The sequence below is a fragment of the Microtus ochrogaster genome, chromosome 8 (genome assembly GCF_000317375.1).
Source record: "Microtus ochrogaster isolate Prairie Vole_2 chromosome 8, MicOch1.0, whole genome shotgun sequence".
NCBI classification, from domain to species: domain Eukaryota; kingdom Metazoa; phylum Chordata; class Mammalia; order Rodentia; family Cricetidae; genus Microtus; species Microtus ochrogaster.
Window position 1 is genome coordinate 39,188,489 of NC_022015.1, and position 10,363 is coordinate 39,198,851.

A 10,363-nucleotide genomic window follows, 5' to 3' on the forward strand; every position below is an offset into this window, starting at 1 on the left:
AGGAGGAGGAGGAGGAGGAGGAGGAAGAGGAGGAGGAGGGGTGGCAAATATGCCCTCTAGATGTTTACAACTTTGATTTTTACAACAAATCTGCTTTAATTTTTTTTAACATTGTATTTATTGTGTTTTCTGTGTGTATGAGTGTACGGGCATGCATACACACACAGAGAAGGCATGTGGAAGTCAGAAGACCCCTTGTCTTCTCCAAGTTGGGTGGTAGTGGTTTATGACTTTAATCCCAGCACTCTGGAGGCAGAGGAAGGAGAATTTCTGTGTGTTCAAGGCCAACTTGGTTCACAAAGAATGTTCCAGGCCAGCTAGTGAGTCATTCTCTATCTAAAAAAAAAAAAAAATAACTAATTTTATGTGGCTGGGTGTTTTTCCTGCATGTATGTCTGTGCACCATGTACAGGAATCAGACGAGGGCGTCAGGTCCTCTGGAACTAGAGTCACATAGAGTTGCTAGCTGTCATGTGGGTGCTGCAGGAACAAACCAAAGTCTTAACCTATGAGCCATCTCTCCAGGCTCCCCATCTCCTCCCACCTCCCTTTTTGTTTTTTTGAGACAGACAGCCGCCCTAGCTGTCCTGCAACTCACAGAAATCCACCTGCCTCTGGCTCCCAGATGTGCACCACCATGTCTGGCCTCTCCTTCCGCTCCTTTCACCTCTCTCCTCCACCTCTCCCTTCTCCTTCTTCTTGAGACACGGTCTCACTGTGCACCCCAGGCTAGCATGGACTCTCCATCTTCTTGCTGTGGCTGCCTAAGTGTGGGGATTACAATCACTACCACATGAGCAGGGTGCTCCTGTTCACGACATTTTCAGAAGCAGTGGGTAAAGGCTGGCCTGGTTGTAAAACTTGTAATCCCAGGACACAGGAGGTAGGAAAATTATTATGTTGAGGATAGTCTGGGCTACATAATGGAACCCTGTCTTAAGCAAAATGGTATTTTAACCTTTGGGGGGAAAGGGCTGAAACAGGGTCTCACGTAACTCAAGATGGCCTTGAATTTGCTACGTAGCCAAGACTGGCTTTGAACTCCAGCTCTTCCTGCGTCTTGGTGTCTGTCTTCCCCCATCCCTGTGTTCCACCTCTCCCTTGACAGTTACAAGCACACTGCTACATCTGCTGTTTTTGATTTTTGTTTTTTGTTTTTCAAGACAGGGTATCTCTGTGTAGCCCTGGCTGGCCTCAAATCTACAGAGATCTGCCTGCTTCTGCCTCCTGAGTGCTGAGATTAAAAGTGTGTGCAACCATCACCCGGCTACATCCTGCTTTTTCTGTGAGTGCTAGGGATCTGCGACCTGGTCTTCCTGATTGCACAGCAGACATTTTGCCCCCCCACAAGGCTCTCCCAGCCTCCCAATGTCTCCTATCTCCCAGTCTCCCAGCATTCATATCTCCCAGTCTCCCAATGTCTCCTTTTAAACATTCTAAAACTCACTAGGAGTTGTTAGATAAAGCATAGGATGCCCTTGGGCATAAAAATTTCAGATTCACTTTTAGTATAAGGCCCAAATACACATGGGACATATTTATGTTAAAAAATGGTCCATGATTCAGTGTGTTGGGTGATGGTGGCGCAAGCCTTTAATCCCAGCACTCGGGGATCAGAGGCAGGCGGATCTCTGTGAGTTCGAGGCCAGCCTGGTCTACAGAGTGAGTTCCAGGATGGGCTCCAAAGCTACACAGAGAAACCCTGTCTCAGAAAACCAAAAAGAAAAGAAAAGGAAAAAAAAAAGATCCAGTGTTCACCTGAAGCGCCAGTGTTAGCAGGTGTTAGCCTTTGCCAGCTCTCTCAGCCCTGCCTCATGGCCACCCTAAAGCAACAGCTGGGACTCGAGGCTGCTCATTAGGGCCGGCCGCCTAGACCTCAACTCAGTTTTCACGTAGCTTCGAAAAAAGTCAAAAATATTGAATTCCCTCAGTATTCTGCTCTCAATCTCTCCCTGAGTAGGATGCTTTCTTCTCTGCCCACTCTTGTCTCCTGGGTTCCATGAGCCACTGAGGTCTGTATTATTGTAGATTAAGACCTGGGAGCTCATACAAGCCATTACCTGGACTCAGAGGACTGCTTATTATTTTATTATTATTGTTGCTAAGGAGTTAATCTGGCTTGGGGATGTGTTCTGAGTGGGTGGAGAGAGGAGGCTCTGGCATAGGAGACTAGAATGAGCTGTACTCATTTCCTTTCTTTTTTCCCCCCAACGTAATATTTTTATTGATTATTTGGAAGTTTCATATATGCATCCTGGTCACATTCAGTTCCCAGTCTTCCGAGGCCCACGTCTCTCCTTGCGACCCCTCCCCCCGCCAGTAGAAGAAAAGAAATAAATATATACCAAGTCCGATTTTGTGTTGCCCATACACTCACTGGAACATGGTCAAACTCCCAGTGGCCAGCCCCTCAAAGAAAACTGAGTCCTTCCCCAGCCCTGCCAGAAGCCATCAGCAGTTTAGAGCTACACTTCAGATCTCCCATCACAACTGTTAGTTTTTATTTTTCTTTTTTTCAAGATAGGGTTTCTCTGTAGCTTTGGAGCCTGTCCTGGAACTCACTCTGTAGACCAGGCTGGTCTCGAGCTCACAGAGATCCACCTGCCTCTGCTTCCCGAGTGCTAGCTAGGATTAAAGGCGTGCTGCCACCGCTGCCTGTCTCTCCATCACAGTTTTTAAGAGTTCTCTTTAGTGGCTTCCTGACTAAACATTTGGGGGGGGTAAAGAAGGCTAAGTTACCTTGCCTCACTGTGGGTTCCCTTGCAGGTCATAAGCACTGGACACCCCTGACATCCCCCACCTCCCTACCTTCCCCACACCCCCTCCTTCCTACCCCTTCATCTCCCCACCCAGGCAAGGTAAGCGAGGGGAGGTCAGAACCATAGAAGGCTTGTTTGGCTCTGGGCACCTGTCTCCCTTTCCAGTAGGAATTCTAATTAGGAATGGCGGGACCTTCCATCTTGTGACGGCTTAATTTTATGTCTACTTGACATAAGCTATCGTCATCTGAGAGAAGGGAGCCTTGATTGAGAAAGTACATCCTTAAGATCAGGCTGTGAGCAAGGCCAGAGAGAGCATTTTCTTAATCAGTGATTGTTGTGGGAGGGCCCAGGCCATTGTGGGTGGTGCCGTCTCTGGGCTGGTGGTCCTGGTTTAGCAGACTTAAGCCAAGGAGGAGCAGGCCAGTCAGCAGCATTTCTCTGTGGTCTCTGCGTCTGCTCCAGCCTCAAGATTCCTTCCCTGCTGGAGCTCCTGCCTTGGCTTCCCCCAGTGGATGGTGACTCATGATGCGCAAGCCAAATAAACCCTTTCCGGCCCAAGTCGTGGTCTTCATCATAACAATAGAAACTGCAGCTCTTTAAAGACAGCCAGACAGTGGCTGGAGAGGGAGAGGTGGCTCCTCTTCCCCCGGTCTTAGCCTCAGCACTCACTTGGCAGCTTACAACCTTCTGGACTCCAGTCCCCGGGATCCAGTGCCCTCTTTTGACTTCCATGGGCACCAGGCACACATTTGGTGCACATACTCACATGCAGGCAAAACACTCATACACATAAAAGAATAAGATAAATCTCAAAACTTTTTTTTAAAGAAAGGCCAAAAAATATTGTTTGAAAAAAATTTAATTTCTAATCACATTCTGTTTGTTTAGTTAGTTAGTTAGTTAGTGTGTCTGTGTATGTGTGGAGAGCAGAGGACAACTTGCTGGAGTCAGTTTTCTGTTTTCACAATGTGGGCTCCAGGGACTGAATTCAGGTTTTCAGGTTCCGCAGCACGCACCTTTACCCGTGAGCCATCTCACCAGCCTCTTGCTTTGTTTGTTTGTTTTGGTTTTGAGACAGAGTCTCACTCTGTAGTCTAGTGTGGCTTCCAGCTCACCATGTAGCCAAGGAGTACCTGGACCTTCTGACCCTCCTGCCTCTGCCTCGTAACTGCTAGAATTACACCCACTCAGAATTAAAACCTGTACTAACTTTTTGTTGAGACAGTCTCCCACGCCATGCCCGGCTCAAGCTCCACACGTCGCTGACAGCTGACAATGACCTTAAACTTCCAGTCCTTCTGCCTTCCCCCTCCCCGAGATCTGGGGTCACAGATGTGGGCCACGATGCCCAGTTTTACTTGATGTTAGGGACTAAAAGCAGGACTTCAACCATACAAGGCAAGCTCTCTACCAACGAGCTACCGGAGGAGCAGAACGAACTCCATTTGAGAAAGAACTCCATTTTAGACAGGACCTAACTAGGGGGGCGAATGCAGCCCAGCCAAGTCATGAACATTCCCAAGAAACTGCCTGCCCTGGTCAAAGTGACCCACCAGGGTGTCCAAACAACATCTGCTTGGTTCAAACGCCCTTGTAGGTATCTGATTAACCACTGTTTTGAAATTCCCGTACATTCCAACCAATGAATTTTACCCAATCCAAGGCTTGTGCTACCCTGCCCTCCAGTTTCCCCTTTAAAATCCCCTTACCCTGAAGCCTTGAGGTTGTTCTCCCGGACCCGCTGCGGCGGTGTATTGGATTACAGTCCAAGTTAGCTAACTTGTACTCAATAAACCCCAGTGTGTTTATATCAGATACTTGCTCTGTGGTGGTCTTGTTTGGGGGTCCTGGGACACAGGCATAACACTACATCCCTAGTACGCATTAATTTTGAGACAGGGTCTCATTATGACACACTGGTTGGCCTTGACCTGCTAGGCTCTGTGGGTGCCCTGTTTAGCCTGTGGGCAAGCTGGAACTACAAGCACACACCCACATGCCTAGTTTGTTGACTTTTTAAAAAAATTTTTAAATAAATATTATCGTGCATTGGTGTTTTGTCTGTGTAAAAATGTTGGGTCCCCTGGAACTGTAGTTACAGACAGTTGTGAGCTGCCATATAGGTACTGGAAATTGAACCTGGCTCCTCTGGGAGAGCAGTCAGTGCTCTTAACTGACCCATCTCTTCAGCCCCCTTTGTTTTTGCTTTGTTTTTGAGACAAAGTTTCTCTGTAGCTTTGAGCTTGTTCTAGAACTCATTCTGTAGACCAGGCTGGCCTTGAACTCACAGAGATCCACTGTCTCTGCCTCCTGAGTGCTGGAACTAAAGGTGTGACCCCCCACTACCTGCTTAGCTTGTTTACTTTCAAGTGTAATCAATTCACACACACAACGATGTCCACACAATTCAGGCACATTGGGCCGTGGCTCACCAACCTTTCGAAGCATTTTGTAGGCTTTCTCTGAGATCAGGGTTCAGTGGGAGAGTGAAGCTGAGACTTTAGGCATCTTTTTTTTTGGGGGGGGGGTATCTCCTGCCTTTGCTTTGGAGTCAAGAAGTTGGTCCTGCACACAAGTTGGTCCTAGGGTATGTGGCCTTGTGATACAGGGCAGATGTGGTTTTGTAGCTGGCTTCTGGTTTCCTGATGTTGCTCCCAAGTTGATGAGATAAGAGTTGTCATGGTGATGGGAGGCAGTGCTAAGACAAAAAGGCTTCACCCATCTTGGCTTGTGTGAGCCCCAGGCTTGAGATAATGATAAGAGCCAACCTCCCTGGGCATATCTAAGCACCAAGCACAGTTCTAAACATCTATGCATATATGACCTCATTTAACCCTCTTAGCAAGGCACTGAAAAGGACACTAGAATCATGTCTGCTCTGTTAACCAGAGTGCTGTGGAGTTAACGTGCCACATAGCTAAGACGTATTCAACCAAGGCTGCCTGGCTCTGATCTCCTAATCCCTGTGTCTTACTGAACATAAACATAGATTTCCCAGAAAGTTGTCTAAGAACTGTAGGTTACAGATGGCTTGCTGTACAAGTCTGGGGCTGTCCTAGCCCCAGCAGAAGTGGCTTTGGATATAACACAGTGTATGAACACACATTCCAGTCTGCCCAGCCTGGCTGTGATCCTGATAATGCCGTAACTGCATATCTGCCACAGGCTGGCAATAAAAAGAAAGACTAAGCAGAGCATGGCACATGCTACAGCGTGTGGTACCAGCAGACCCTCAGAGGGTATCAAGTCTCTGGCTTTGGCATGTGTGGTACCAGCAGACCCTCAGAGGGTATCGAGTCTCTGGCTCTGGTGTGTGTGTTGGGGTATGGGTCAACTAATGCTATCCAGCCCAGGCTCCACAATCTTTTTTTTTTTGGTTTTTTGAGACAGGGTTTCTCTGTGGCTTTGGAGCCTGTCCTGGAACTAGCTCTTGTAGACCAGGCTGGTCTCGAACTCACAGAGATCTCCCTGCCTCTGCCTCCTGAGTGCTGGGATTAAAGGCGTGCACCACCACCGCCTGGCCAGGCTCCACAATCTTAACATCTACTTCCCTTATTTTGCCCCGGGAACTGCGGTACCTGGGAAGGTATAAATGACTGCTCAGCGCACCCCCAGGTAGAGCCTCCAGCTGCACCCTGCTACAGTGGGCTTGAAGTCAGGGCACAGCTGCCTAAGTAGAGAGAGGAAGAAACAGGAAGATCCACAAGATCTTCCAGGGGATCAGCCTAAACCCCACGTCAGCTCTGGATTTCACATTAGCCCCTTTACTCTCTCTCTGTCTCTCTCTCTGTCTCTCTCTCTCTCTCTCTCTCTCTCTCTGTGTGTGTCTCTCTCTGTCTGTCTGTCTGTCTGTCTGTCTCTCTCTCTCTCTCTCCTCAGTAGTACCATCTATAAAGGGGCTCAAGACTGGCCTTGGAATGTAGATCCCTTGGTAGAGTGCTTGCTTAGCAGGCAAGAAGACCTGGGTTTGGCTCTCCAGCACTGAGTAAAACTGGGTGTGGTATTTACACCTGTAGTCCTAGCACTCAAGAGGTAGAGGCAGGAAGATCAGAGTTCAAAGTCATGACCAGCAAAGAATGAGATGACGTGGCAAATATTAGCTGCTGTGGTTACTGGCCTGACCAAAGTACAGAAAGAGCCCCCTGGCTCCCAGTCTGTGCAGAACAATCACGGGGCAGCACTGCCGATCTGCTCATGTGTTTGCTTTGTTTAATGTGAATTGTATGCTGTGTGTGTGTGTGTGTGTGTGGTGTTTCAGACAGGAAAAGGAGGGGTGCTAAGTGTATAGGTCAGCGGTAGAGTGCTTGTCTAGTAGGTGTGAGGTTCTGGGTTCTGTCCCTGGTGCTGGAAGAGAGGGAGGGACAGGGAAGGGAAGAGGCATTTCCAGCGGGTCTGCGCTGCACCCCTGCTCCGTGATTATACAGTCTCATGCTCCTGGGCTCAGACCCGGCCCCTCCCACTCCACCATTCACCTGCCAGAAGTATCCTTATTCATAAGCTAGACTTGAAACGAGCTCAGCAGAGTGGGCACCTGTGTCTAGGGCTTCTGTTTCAGCAGCCATAACCCCCAACCCAGAACCTCCTTCCCCGTGTCCCCAAATACTCTGGGAAAATCTTGTTATACTCAAAGAAGGTAGTAAATGGGCCCAACACAGCCCAGCCACTGCATAGGAAGCTGCACACACCGCGGGTCTACGTCTGCAGCAAATGCCTTTCTTAATGGCTTTAGTCACAACCCGAGAGACCCTTTGCTCTATCTCGCCTCTAGCAACACCGGTGGGTTTCTACTAGCAGCCCAGAGGTTGCAGTTTTGGCTACGGCTTGTGTGCTGACAAGGCATTTGTAGGCCAGGGCAGTCAGTGGCCAGAGCTGGAACTTCTGATGGGCAGCAGGGGCCAGCTGGGGTTGCTCCAGGCCCTCATCTGAGCTAAGATTACGCATCTTCCTCCTTGAGCACCCCCCCTACGCAGCCTACAGTCAGTCCCACTATCCACTGCAGGGAGCAGTGTTCATTGAGAACAGCCCCCACTTCACAGTTCTCCCCAATACTGCCTTCACAACCTTCACAACACCGTGTGCAGAGTGCTTAACTAACCAAGTCTAGTGTATAATTGGTGCCCATCAGACCCGGTGATGAATAAATTACTGGATCCCTGTTTCATAGACGAGGAAGATGGGGGTCACACACATCCCAGTGTAGCAGCTCTGGGCTCCGTATGAAGACTGGCTCTGGACCTAAGCACTGGGCCACCATGCTGCCTGCTGACCGGGCCTTGCAGGCCATGGGATGGTTGGGAAGCACCAACATCCTCCTATGCTGGAACCTGACCATGGCAGAGGCTCCCTCCTGAGCCTGTCAGAGAAATGGCTTTCCAGGAATTCTGTGTGTAGAATCTGGGACCCTGAGCTGAGCCCCTTTTCTCTGCACTTCACCTCTGTCTCCCTGCTCAGAGTCCTCAAAACACAACCAGCAGAGTGGTGGTTCCCTTTACCTCGATACCAGCAGGTAATAAGAAGGAGGGGAGGGTCCTTACAGGGCGCCTCAGTCTATTGGGTTGTGAGTTTCTTGCAGGACCTTTAGGTTTGAAAACCTTTGCAAGTGCGTGTGCATGCCTCCCCCACAACACTTTCTGAGATAACCACATCCTGGTGCCATCCCCCAGACACCCGCAGAAACCACAGTACAGACTGGCTGGGGGTGGGTGGCAGCTGACATTGGGCACCTACTGTGTGCCAGCATCTACCAAGGACTTTCTCCCTGCAGCCCTGGAAATGGCGGAGGGGTGGCCCAGCAGTTGAAGCTCCCTCCAGCTTTGCCAAGTGTGAGAAGTAACTTGCCCAGGGTCACTAACAAACACTTAGTAGGTTGAGGCCATGATTGGATCCCAGGCTGGGAGTGCCTACTCTTTGGAGCGGCTTGAGAAAGATTTCAGATTATACCGTGAGGATGGGAGATAGGAGTGGGGTCGGGGCTGGAGAATGATTGTTCATGTCCTGGCCTTACTGGGTGGGCTGTGGGGTTTTTTGTTTTGTTTTTCGAGACAGGGTTTCTCTGTAGCTTTGGAGCCTGTCCTGGAACTAGCTCTTGCAGACCAGGCTGGCCTCAAACTAACAGAGACCAGTCTGCCTCTGCCTCCCCAGTGCTGGGATTAAAGGCTTGCGCTTTAGGTGGGCTGTGTTCACACCTAGGTGGGTCTTCTTCCCTTGTGGAACCTCAGATTTGCTTCCCTCCTGTCTAATCAGAAGGACCGCTGCTGCTGCTGCTGTAGCAGCTCTTTAAACCCAGCACCGCGGCTTGACAGTCCAGGTGCAAGTTTCCGAGGTTCTTCACCGACTGTAAGGGGAGTCACTTAGCGACACGTTGGCCACCAAAGAGAGAGGCTCAGGGCCCCTTCACCCACAGTGCCGTTTGCTGCCCCCATGTTCAGCCCCAGTCTACAGACAGCCTCGAGGAAGCTAAAGGTCCCCTTAGGCTCTTCCCGCAGCCTTCCTTCCCAGGCCTCCCGGAGATGAGATGCAATGCGATGCGCCCCCTGCGATGTTGACAGTTCCTGCAGATTCTCACACTCCTCAGCATATCTGGGGATTGGAAGTTGGGGGGCCTGACTAGGGCCCCCCCTCCCTGAGGGATGTAAGTCCAGAGCACAGGCAGTTAGGATAGCCAAGGTGCTGAGTGTGAAAGTGAGGCGTGTGTATGTTGTGCGGACTCAGAGGAGGCGTGTAAACAGCGGGGTGAACCGCGTGTGTGCACACGGGGGCCGGGCGAGCCGGCACCAGGCGATGCGCAGTGCATGGAGTGGCTGGGCCGGGTAAGGGCGCCCAGCGTGCTCTGTCTCCCGCGTTGCTGTGCCAGAGCGGCGCGGGGGTGCAGACGCACGGAGTGTGAGGGGCCCTGGATGCCGGGCGCAAGAAGAGGGACTGCGTGCGTCTGTCCGTGCCCAGGGCGCCTGTGCCTGTGGCGCTCTGGGGGTAGGCCGGGGTGCGTACTCACCACGGGTTCCTCCGTGGGGCCGCGGGTCCGACTCCAGTCTCTGCCTCTGCTTGGCTGCTCCAGTGCCGGCCTCGCGCCGTTGGCTAGCACAGGAGCTGGACTGCCAGCCGCTACGCCACCCCTGCAGTGTCGCAGGCACCCGCCTCGCGCCGGAGCCGCGCTGCACGGATCGGGGGCTCCGCGGGGCCCGGCGGCCGAATAGAGCAGCGCCGCAGTCCGGGCACGCTCCCAGGAGCCCGCCGCGCGCTCCCTCGCGCTCGCCCGCCTGCCCGCCCGCCCGCTCCTTCTTGAATTTAAAGTGACAACCCCGAGCGCTCTCTCTACTCGAGGGAGCGGAGCGGCGCAGTGAGAATCTGAGTCGGAGATCCCCAAGCGCTGGTGGGTCCTGGGTGGTGCCCAACCCCAACCTCACAATCGTGGGTCCATGGACGTATGGTGGGGAGCCATGCGCCCACCAGGGGTGCCACTGCTTCCTTTCTAGGCCTCAGTTTCTTTATCTGTAAAATGGACTCAAGGGAGCCACAAGAAAGCCGACCAGCAGGCAGCGCAGCTACTAGTTGTCCCCCTTTCTTCGAATGACTAACACTCCCTTCCATGATTGAGTTGTAAT

General features: G+C 51.4%; 1 protein-coding gene across 1 annotated transcript in view; it reads right to left on the minus strand.

The window, feature by feature from the left end:
* Syt12 (synaptotagmin 12) overlaps positions 1 to 10,018 on the minus strand; it is a 33,008-nt gene extending 22,990 nt beyond the window's left edge. The window contains exon 1 of the mRNA XM_005351671.2: positions 9,754 to 10,018. The gene's annotated coding sequence lies outside the window, so the exon portion shown is untranslated. The remainder of the gene's footprint in view (positions 1 to 9,753) is intronic.
* Between the last annotated feature and the right edge of the window lie 345 nt (positions 10,019 to 10,363).